The 11997-nt window shown below is 39.1% G+C and overlaps 1 protein-coding gene across 2 annotated transcripts in view; it reads right to left on the bottom strand.

The window, feature by feature from the left end:
• The window catches only part of prkcq (protein kinase C, theta), a 37670-nt gene extending 30940 nt beyond the window's left edge, over window positions 1–6730 (bottom strand). For both annotated transcript variants that reach the window (XM_026147087.2, XM_026147089.2), the window contains exon 1: window positions 6642–6730. The gene's annotated coding sequence lies outside the window, so the exon portion shown is untranslated. The remainder of the gene's footprint in view (window positions 1–6641) is intronic.
• Window positions 6731–11997: the final 5267 nt, after the last annotated feature.

Raw genomic sequence — 11997 nt, 5'->3', positions numbered from 1 at the left:
GGAGAATAAACATTAGGCTTATCATCATGGAGGGAAACAAAAATATAAATTTGTTATGCACAAAATGTCAAACTATTTGGCAGCTCAGAAGCCACAATTACAGTATTTCATGAGCCATTTCTTAAAAAAAACAAAACAACAACAAAAAACAAAACTGATTTACCAGGTACTAAAATACTGCACACTTTTAGTAAACCAGGTATAACTTTACTCTCGGAAATGTTGTGGCCTCTTTGAACTTGCTTGGTTTGTTCACATTACGTTAGTTTGAGTGGCTGTATAGATTCCATTACCAATACCATTAAATTTCCATTTAAACCACTGAACTAGTCAGCGTGGTATCACACAGGGTGAAGAAACCCAGCAGTTATTCCACATGTTAATCCCTGACAGCTTTCTCTATCACACATACAGCAGTTTCTGAATCATAGACCATTGGGTAGAAATGATCTAACCACTTACTTTTTTGAGCTGTTACTACATAAATTTCGATTTCTTTCATCCTTTTTGAGAATAATCTTCATTTTACTTGAAGTTGCCATTTTTTCCCGAACTCTTACATACTGAGAACTATAATACTGATAATGCTAAGCATGTGAAACTAGGACACAGTTATACTTGTGTTTTTAATACGTTTATGAAAACTTTATAGACTCTCAATTTGAATAAGCCTGAAAGATGTGAAGGTTAGACTTCACTTTTTACTTTAATGTAGCATGTTTTGATAAGTAGTTACGTCCCTATACACACAGTAACATTCGGCGCTTCGTCTGTATATCCTTGGCCCTGATGTTAGTATCACAAGTGCATGCCAGCACTTACGTTCACACACTCCCACACAAGACTAACATCACAGATTCAAACTTTTGAAATATGCAGAGCAGCAGCCCTCCCTCGCAGTTTTTCGTGTAGGTTGAACCTGTTGTAAAAGGCTGCGTTCAAGCAGGAGGAGTTACACTTCCGGTGCTCTGTTACATCAGTGCAACCACACTTCCTGTTTCTGAGCGGTTTAATTTTTTGTTTTTGAAGCCTGACAGGTGGGGCTGTAGCAAATTTGAGATTGAAAAACAAAATCAGACCCAAAACCCTGCTGCTCTAAATTTTTCAAAAAGGCGGGAGGAGGATAGAGAAAGCGACGCGAAGCTGAAAGTTTTCTTTGCGATGGGTTTGGAAGATTTAGGTTAGAAACTATATGTAGATTATCATATAAATGTGAAATGTAAAGCTTTAACCTGACTGCATCAAAGCAAGCTGTACACTGATCTTGGAACATCTGCATTAAACCTACAGTTGCGAGAAGTTTTCTATTAGACCACATAAAATAAAATGTGGTCTGAGTACTGATCGTTATTGGTGTTGCAGTAACAGTCAAACACACAAACACATAATAGCTGAATAATATGTGAACATAATGTAATAACTTTAGCTGGAAAAAGTACGTGAACGTCTGAATTTAGTAATGTCTAGAACCTTTTTTTTTTTACCAGAAACACCTTTAATCAGACGTTTCCTGTAGCTGATTATGAGGCTTAGGCAACAATGATGACACATTTCTGGACCACTCCCTTTTATGTGACTGGTTTAGTTCAGCAACACTAAACCTCTCCTGCCAACGACATTTTTTTTTAAATTCATTGCTCTCCTAATGATTGAAACCCATCCAGGCCCTGAGGTAGGAAAGCAGCTGAAACCATGTTGCTCCCTCCGCCTTGCTTCACAGTTGAGCTGAGGTTATGTTATGTGCCTGCAGAGTCCCTTTTACTTTCAGTTTTTTTCCTCCAGGGATTTTCTGTCCACAGAAAAGTGTCCTAGAAGTGTTGTGAAATATCCAGGTGGTCTTTTAAAACTATAGGATGTTATCTAGCCACAGAAATGTCTCCAGGTGTTGTGGTGCTACTCTTGTCTTTGTGATCCTTCTCTTCTGAGGTCCAGTGAAAGTTGTTGTGACTGAGGACTGGTTCGAACTCCTTTAAAGTGCAGACAGTCAGTAAATTACAGGGAGGGGCACCTGTATAACCTCCACTTTTTACTCCCACTGTTGTTTTTGTCAAGGTAATTAGCAGCAGAGGTTCACTTGGTTTTTCCAGGCACGACTGTGAAAGATTGCTGGATGGGTTTATCACTACCACTCATGGAGGTACAAAGAAGGTCAAAACTGTTTTGTTTTTTTTTACTATTGGGGTGGTCAGATTGAGTTTGTATATAACTGTAACTTCAATGAACATCGGATAATATTCCAGTTCCAGTTCCAAAGGTTTTATGATGTTGTCTCAGAACTGTACAAATGAAAAGCCTTTGTTGTAATGAGCTGATACTGTATGGTGGTGTCATGGCAATGCATCATTTAGAAAGCAGCTGTCATACAACAAAAGCACTCCCTTAACTTTTGAGAAATTACAGCCATTCGTATACAAGGTCACTTATTTCCAGGTGCTTAAATGTAAGTGAACAGATTAAAAATAAATAAAATCGCAATTTTTAATATTTGCCAATAACACTCTGCAGGGAATGGTGGCCTTTAGTCTATCACCACAGAACGAGTTTCCTCCTTTGTGGTGCTTTCTGGGTCTTCCTGTCTAATGACCCAATTATGCTCTCCCTTTCGTGGGTTTTGAGTGCCAATTTTGGCGTGACATCATCTGTTGAAGGACACGGTCTTTGTGGCGTTGGTCGTGCACCTCTCGATTCTCGTAACCACGGCCACCGCAGCTGGATTGAAGATGTGAGTGTACGCTCATGATGGTTTTTACTGTCATTTTAATTATGTCCCAGTACAGAAGCTCAGAGACATACAGGTATACAGAGGGAGGTGTTGGAACAGTTTGCAAACTTTAGAGTTTGTCCAAAAAACAAACTCAAAGTCTTGGCTTCCGGTTTTCACTTCTTCTCCTCCTATATCAGCGCTGATTGGGGATATTGTCTGAGTGGCGACATCTATCGTTGAGGACAATACTGGGGCGGCTTCCTGCGTGTAACGGCGGGTATAAATACAACTGTGAAACGCGGTTACTGGCCTTTAGCCTTGTCTTCAGTGAAATGCAGCCCAGCTGGGTTGAGAACAAATGACTGATATTGGCCTGAATCACACAGGTCTAGAAACCGGTTGGCAACCACTGGTTGCTAGGTAAACATGGCTATTACCCGACCAGTTGGCGAGGTGATGGCAGTCAATTTGAAATTGACTGTTAAATCCACAGTCGAGTAGGTCTAGAGAGTTGTCAGTGACTCCCTGCCAACCACAGGTTATTTTCTGAGTGGCTGCTGCAGGCTGCCAGCAAACTGGCTAGCTGAAATCGGTTTTCGTGAAGTTTACACAGCTGTACCAAAAACCTCGGTGCAATTACAAGAATGTTTTTGGTGCAGTGCACTCTTTGTGACCAATTTCACCAGCAACCACAATGGCAAAGGCATTTTTACCCAGCGACCAGGTGATTGTCAGGGGGTCACTGAGCAGTCTCCAGGCCCGTGTGAGTGGACACTGCAGAAAAGCTCCTGGGTTGGTTCGACACTAATTCAGCAGGCTGCTCCTGTCTCCTGTCATCATCAATAACACTTGTGACCAATGCCTTTGGAAGGTATGCGTGTTCATGCCATCACGCTCTTTCCGCTGTGCTTTCCAGAGGATATCGTTTCAGATCATAAAGTGTTGCTTCCAGCTAAATAAGAATGCCGTTCGGATAAAGATCGGGCTTATTCCAGAGTAGTGGTCGGCTCTTGTTTTCTTCCCTGTGGAAACGATCCTGAGATCATCCACCCTTGCTGTCTCTGTGGTCTTCTAGTCTTTATTTGTGTTGCCAAGCACAAAATATTAAAAAAAAAATCCCAATAAAATGTATTTTTAATTTTATCAAAATTTTTTTTCTACTTGTAAAGTTGAAGCTCCACCTCTGATGGTGGAAGTAGGGATGGTTTTGCTTTTGCAGCCTGTTTCACTTGCATTACCGGCTCCATTGACCCCATGTTATGGTGTAAATACAGGTCATATTTTACTTGCTTAATTTATAGAACCGATGAAAGTCCACACAGGCTGCTTTTAAATCAGATTTTTCTTTTACACATAAAAATAGGGGACTAAGTATAAAAATAACTGTAATTCATCAACAAAATGTATTATTTTTGTTAAAAGCTAAAGCCTGCTTTTAATAACACCTACCGTAAATAAGGTTTTTGCTAAGTTTTGTACTTCTTAACTTTATCTCTTGCTGGTTTTGATAGCTGTGAAAGTTATTTGTGAGGTGTTACTTCAGATTTGAAATGAGAGCCAAGTTGACTTGATCGGATTAAATTTACATATGCCACATTTCCAATTACTGGCCTGGTGATATGAGTCAGTCACCTACCAGCAAAATCTTCCAGGCAGTGCTGTACTGAAAATGCAAATTCAGGGTCGTATTAGACTGAAAAGAAGCATGTTAATAGGAAATGTAATTCTGCAACGGAATCACCCAGTAATCTATCTGTTTCTGCAACTGCAGGTGCAGCGAGCCAGTTGTTGTTGTTTTACTGATAAAAGAAGAGTGAAGGAACCCCCACCTGTAGTTTTTCTTTTTAAAGCACACTGATCTGCATGACGAGCGATAACAAGCAGCCGGGGAGCTCATTACAAACTTAAACCCATTCTTCAAACCAGAAGAGCAAACCTTGAACTCCAGTGCTGTGAAATTTATGGACAATGATGCAGAAATCATCGAATGTATTTCCTTTTGAGAAGAAAATTGCAGGAAAAAGTGGCAGCATTGAAAGAGTTGGAACGAACTGATGCTGTCGGTCAGTCAGAAAAAGGCTGATTTTAACAACCTCAAGGCTTCAAGCTTGAAGATGTTTGTGTTTCCTACACCTCTGTGGTGTGATGCTCATGAAACACTCACGTTATGGCTAAACCTAAGTGGATTTAAACAGGACTAACACAGGGGTCATTGTTGAAATAAGCTGCCCCAATCCCTTCGATTACTGCTTAGAACTATTTTCCCTCACATATAAGAACACAAACACACTTTTGTGTTTGTCTTCGAACAGAAGCCGTCAGATCTCTGTGATGCACTCGTGCAGCTTATGTTTATCTACTTCCAAACAACCAAAATACAGAATAAATAGACTTGACTTTATTGTGTTTTCTCATAGCGCACACTGCAATGTGTGCTGGCATCTGAGGTGCCACCACCCGTTGTTGCTCAAATGCCACCCCCCCCCCCCCCCCTTTAGCCCCTGCCCATCCTCAAACCCACTCATGGAGGTACAAAGAAGGTCAAGTGCGAGTGATCTGGTGCTGGAGACCTTTCAGAAAGCTTTCATGAGAGGGGACAAAGTCTAACGAGCCTCCCACCTGACCCTCTGTACCCAGCAACATCAAAGCACAGCGTGTGTTTGCTTTCTGAAGCAGCTAAAAGAGGAGGCTGGAGAGCTTTGTTGTTACTGACAGGTGTCCGTGTGTGGCAAAGGCCTTTCACCATACAGTAGCTGCTGCTTCGACACTCAAAGCATCCCTGAAGCGGTCACTCATTTAAAGGCACACACAAAGAGTTGACCCTCAGCAGCTAACGTCAGCTGCTTAGTTTGACACTGGGACTACAGTTCAAAACCTTTAAAGGTCAACCTACACTAATGCCTTCATTAGAGGCTAAACCAGCTAGCATGCAGACACAATATTGCACAGTGCTGGCCCACATTACAGACCAATACCAGCCTATTACAGACATAGTGGTGCAGGAGGAACTCTGGGAACTTTCTGCATAATATCATGGAAAAAATTGTGGCACTGTGAACTCAGCGCTGACAAAACTAAACTATAACACCATAATTGTTTAATTTCAATGTAACTCTATCAGACTGCATGAATATTTCTATTAAAAAATGGGCAGCTGAATAAGTATAAAATTTTTCCCCCAGCTTCTCAGTTTCAGACCCTAAAATCCAGCAGTATTGATCAGGTTCTTATGATTTACTGTGTAAATTGGCTCAAATGAATTCGCACTCAATCAGCTCCAGACAGTAAAATGCTGTGAGTGTATTTACCTTTACTTTATCACCTTTACTTGTGAGTTTGTTATTTATAGAATGATTTTGTTAGTTTTATGTCTTGAAAGATACCTATAAATAAATTATGCCTTATATTGTTGTACAGTATTATGGCCCAAACTACCTAAATGCAGAAGTAGGTAACCCCAGACCAGCTTCCTGTTTACACAGTAATAATAATAATAATATTAATAATAATAATAATAATAATAATAATAATAATAACAATACAGTAGTTAATCCACAAGTAAATGCCTACATGTAAGTATTTTTAGTTTAGTATTTTTTTGTGTATTTTTAGTGTATTTGTGTTCATACAAACGTATAGTTACTAAAGGTGTTAAGTGTGACTCACCCCCCCCCCCCCCCCCCCCCACGCACACCCACACACTTACACAACTTTATAATACTCTAAATACAGATGTTTTCGTGTCAGTGAATAAATGTAGATTATTTTCACCCGTTCTGTGTTTCTAAAAATGACATCACCACCTAATGGCAAACACGCGTTTCGCAAATTGCAAAGCAGCCGCTTAAAACCTAAAAAGTAGGGAGAAATGCTTTTCTCTAGTTATTGACTAAAGTTCAGAAACCTCGGGCTGGAAACCAAAGGAAAGTGTACTGACCTTAGAGACACAGCAATGCCCGCTGAAGTTTAGAGCTTGCAGCTGAAGCTGCTCTCCATCCGAGCGTTTGTAGACCGGAGGGAGCACAGTGGGCGCATTTAAGCGTGATATCACGTGGCGTTCACGGACTGTAAGAATATTCACACTTCATGAAAGCGGTCTGAAGTGATCAATCAAATTTGATACAACAGCACAGATGACGTTTCAGTTTTTCTGTTTTACTGCCCATTTGAACTAATAAATAAATAGTTTTAAAGAGGTGGTCAAAATTAAAATACTATAACCAATTAAATGAAATGCATCATAACAAATACCTATCTAAGCACAACTCTGTCCTTCACTAGTTTTAGTCTCAGCTGATTTTCCAATTCGCTTAGAAATATTTATTTGCAGAAGTTACATTTCCGAGCAGACGGTGAATGCAACTACCCCAGCGCGCAGTACGAAGTGAAACTTATTGGTGAAACTACATAAAGAAAAACAACCTGACTTCAAGGCCACATTCAGAGATTTTTGATGGCAAAGTTTTATTTCTAATGTTTCCGAGGCAGCACTCAAATTAGCATATTTAATATCAAACCCAAATATCAGGGCTATTCGCCTGCTTTCCCTGTAAGTCAACAGAGAGACTACTCTAATACACATGTAGCTCATATGTTGTGGGTTTGTACAGCTGACTGCCTAATATACTGTGAAACCTTTATGAGTAAAGCTGGGCTGCTCGGTGAGTTGATAAAGGAGCGAACATCCTACAAAAACAGAAATGCTGTTGTTAGTAGTATTAATACCCAGATCACGTGGTTACCTGGTGCTACCTGGTGGATAAACAGGAAAAAGACAAATAGATTTATTCTGTGAAATGTATCAATGACTGGAAAACAAATTCAAGTGTATTTATTTTTTAAGTTGTGCTGTAGTCATTTTTTCATGTCTGTTTTCACCATTTCTCACTTTAAATTGTGGTAACGGTAAACATATATTAAAGCAAACCTCAGACTTTTGAGTTCTTACAAGCGTAAAAGCTTCTTTATTTATAGGAAATGTAGTAATTAAGTCAGAAAAAGGGATATATTTGGAGTTTAAGTAGCGTAAATTTTATGTCTTCATAATTTCCACCATGCCACCATGGTTCATTTCTGCATTGAGTGATTCAGTAAAAGGAAATGATACCATTTGAGACTTTCAAGAAGACTAAATTTAAAATCTGGTGACCGGGCTCATTACTAAAGTGCCCAAGACCACTGGGTCAGAAAGGACCAGTGAGTGAAACTAGATCAGTACTTTAACACACAACACTTCTGATTGCAATTTTTTAATGTACTTAAAAGTATTTCTATGTGCAGTTGCTGTCTGATTGTGTCATTATATTTAGGATGCAAACACTGATCATCAGTACTCAACAATATTACTTTACATTAGTGGTGCAAGTCATATGTGTGTGTGTGTGTGTGTGTGTGTGTGTGTGTGTGTGTGTGTGTGCACAGCAAAATCTCCAGTGTTAAATTAACACTAACACTATTTCTAACATTTTGAGTTATTTTCCAGTGTTAGAAAATCAGCACTGCTCAGTGTTAGTCATTGTTAATCTTTAAAACTGACTAGGTTACTTTTAAACATATAACACTGTCAAAAGTGTTAATTTAACACTCAACAGTGTTGTATTTAACACTCAGAGGTGTGGACCCATATAGACACTCTCCAGTGTTAATTTAACACTGGAGATTTTGCTGTGTGTGCGTGACTTATGGAAACTGGAGGACATCCATCCTTCCTCCCTCCTCCACTCCCTCCCTCTTACCATTTCAGGGCCATGTGGTGACCCTAATGCAGCTGATGTTGGGTGAGGGGCAGGCTACATCCTGGACAGGCTTCATGTTCTCCCTGTGTGGGTCCTCTCTGGGTGCTCCGGTGTTCTGACAAACCATCCTACTTTGGCAAAACGTCCTACTGTAGGTAGTTTCTGCATATTTCTGCTGTCACAGAGTAATTCCAGCACAAATTAAAGTAGGTATGACGGTTTTCCACTTAGCGTTGCCCATCAGAGTATGCTTGTAGCTTATATTCTTAAAGCCAGGATGGTTTGCCACTTCATTTTACCCGTTAAATTATGCTTACATTCACAAAGGTAGGATTGTTTGGCCCTTAATTTTACCTGTCAAAGTATTTTTCTAGCTAATGTTCACAAAGGGTAGGATAGTTTGTCAGGTAGGATGGATTCCCAGAAAACCTGCTCTTCCCACAGTTCAAAGACATGCATGTTACAGTAGCTTAACTTGTTAAGCGTGAGTGTGAATGATTGTTTGTATGTCTGTTTTAGAGCCTCTTAAAAACATGAAGAATGCAATTTTTATTAAAACATTTTTTTTAATTTTACTTTAGCACGGCATAACACTGTGACAACTCAAATCTGAAACGTGGATGTAATACTTTAGAAAGCAAAAACATCAATGTTTTTTTGTCAGACATATTCAGCATGCGATGAAACGCAAAACGTGTTTGACTTGGATCATGAGTCTTAAAATATGAAATGCAGTTTGTTTCATGCATACAGTCGACCAAACACAACGCCATCACATTTATTTAACAACCCCCCCCCCCCCAAAAAAAACAAACAAACCAAAGAAACAAAAACAAAAACAAAACTTCTCCCAAATATAATGTCACCCAAATTAGATTAATTAAGTTAAGGGTACATTATATTAGGTTAAGGTTATGTTGATGTGCTTTCTTATTAAAAATAATAATAATAAATATAATAAAATATGTATTAATGTAAAGGAGGAACACAGAAAAGGACATCAAATCCAAGCCAATAAATTATCACATCAGATTTTCACCACATCACAGGGCTCATGAAATCTACAGAAATTTAAAAAAATAATATGTCAGATTTCTGTTTTTCTCTTTTTCTTTTTTTTTTTTTTTTGCCAAATAAAAACTCAAAATGAGACAAAGGTCCTGTTTCTGTTTTCTATAATGATGTACAGTGAAAATAAAAACAGGCAAATTGCTTTATTAAAGTCTAAAACCAACCTATGGATGACATTACATTTAAACAAGAAGATTTTTGCAGCAATATAAAAACGTCACGATTTGTAATTTCTCCACCAGGAGGTGCCAATGTTCATGCAATGACCTTGGCTGTCTGTAGGCAAATACATGGAAATTTTGGATGTCGTTAGAGAAAGCACAAATGATCACTCACTAGTGAAAAAAAGAAACCATATTAGTTTCATGTTAGATGCCAATATGTATAAAACTGAAGGTAAAGCATGTTACTCTTATGTTTATAGGTGGTTCATCACATGTTTGTGATCATACACATGAGACTGATTCAAGTCCACTTATAGTTTTCTCAGTATTTGACCATCCTTCTATATATCCCCCCATCTATCAATTCATTCCATCCCATTCAGAGTCACGAAGAGCCTCCACAGCCAATCACTGATCAGATTACACAGCCTAAGTGCAGATAACACCGCAGCACTACCTGGCTGCCAAAAACACGGACCCACTCCCCTTTTATTTAATTATTTATTTCACAAATCACATCCATCAAGCTTGCTGAAGCTCAAGTCTTCATGTTTAATCTCAAAGCAGAGCAGAGTTGGTCATTGTGTGTGTGTGTTTGTGTGTGCTAATTGTGTTGATGAGGTCACACTTCCTTCCTGTAACTTCAGAGCGTTTAGCACCTTAAAGTGTTTTTTTCCCTTTCTGGTGACTGTAATAATTGTTCAGACAATCCTACACATGCACTCAGAAGAAACAGTTGTAATTACAGCTCTTACAGATAAAAAGGGTGCCACACTCAAACCCCCAGATGGCCACTTTTGTCTTCACGTGAAGATATTTATTGTGCATCCTTATCCACACTGAGCTTTACAGTCCTTGATCAAATTGTAGTGTGTTTTGGAACATTTCCACTGTCTTTCATTGTCTTCTAAAGACATTTTCTTCCTTCTTCAGCAATGATTTTCTTAATGAACTTTTACTTTATTTTCCATATTTTACTTCTGTCTACAGATGCATGCTTTCTTTTGCATCATCCATACTGAACTGCTGTGCTTTTCCTGCACTTTTCCATGTCGCATCTCCTGCACCTCTAGCACTCCTTTTCTTACCTTTTGCTACATCGGTTTCTAGCCCTTGTGCAGCTCGAGGTGTTGCAAGGTGAATCAGAATGATTGTGAAATGATTGTGAAAAGAAAAGGAAGACATTTCTTTCATCTACGCTCTTTTTCTTCAGTCTTTTATTTTCTCTCCTGTGTGTTAAGAAGAGATTAAAGAGGCAGAAGAGTTTTTACCACTGCAGGCCTCTAAATTTAAACCTCAGATGACCCAGTCTGAGAATAGCAAATGAGAAACAGCCTTGCACTCACAAAATGAATAAAAATGGTAATACAGGCACTACATGGCGTACGGATTTATTCATTTTCAGTTCTGCTAAATCTTCTTTTTTCTTTTTTTTTTTTTTGGATCCGGAACCCATGTGACTAAACACCCCAACACGTCCTCCACCATCCTGAATGTGTTACACTTTCTTCTACTGCTTCTACTGCTCTGTACCATCACGTTCAGCTGTCTACTGCACTTTCAACCCCCCCCTCCTTTGGGCCACTTAATGGCCTCCACTGCCTTTTAATTTCCTATCTTGAACCGTCCTCCACTGTATCAGTGGAGTAGTGCTTCATAGGAGCCATTTTTGAGTACGTGGTACAGAACAGTAGTTCTTTAAACAGCCAAATATTGTTCTTGGCCTGCAGCCCATAGTGCAGTAGATTTGGAAACTAAGCTCTGCGCTGCTTTAAATTCCATAACCTCAACTATGAGCTGAGAGAACACTGTGGGATTTAGCTGTGATGCTGGGCAACGCAACAAAACCTTTGAATTTACCCTTGTTTGTGGTTTAAGCTGCATGCAGATGTCACAGGAGCATGCTGTATATCATAATAATAAAAATAAACACAGTATAAAGGTTCTACCTGAAAAAAATCTACTGTGAGTATGAAATTTTCCTTAAACTACATTTTGCTAAAGCACAATAGTTGGATGTGCATTGCTTGCCAAACTTAAAAGAATTAACTTCCCAAAAATCTTATTAGCAGTCTGTTTCATGTTAATGCAGTGACGTGGCATTTCTCAACAATACCCAAAGGCATTTCTCTTGAATTCACTGTGTCTGCCTTGCCTTCTTTTGTATCATTTCACAGTGGACGACCGTGTCTTAACACCAGCGTTTTCTCAGTCTTTTTATCTTTCTAAATTCAACAGAACCTCCAGATTTTTTTTTAAATAATCACCAGCTGCGGCGTTTAAGTCATGTACATAGAAATGAATCAACGATCCCGATCCACTG

The sequence above is a fragment of the Astatotilapia calliptera genome, chromosome 17 (genome assembly GCF_964374335.1).
Source record: "Astatotilapia calliptera chromosome 17, fAstCal68.1, whole genome shotgun sequence".
Classification (NCBI taxonomy): domain Eukaryota; kingdom Metazoa; phylum Chordata; class Actinopteri; order Cichliformes; family Cichlidae; genus Astatotilapia; species Astatotilapia calliptera.
This window is presented reverse-complemented; position numbering and strand designations above follow the sequence as displayed.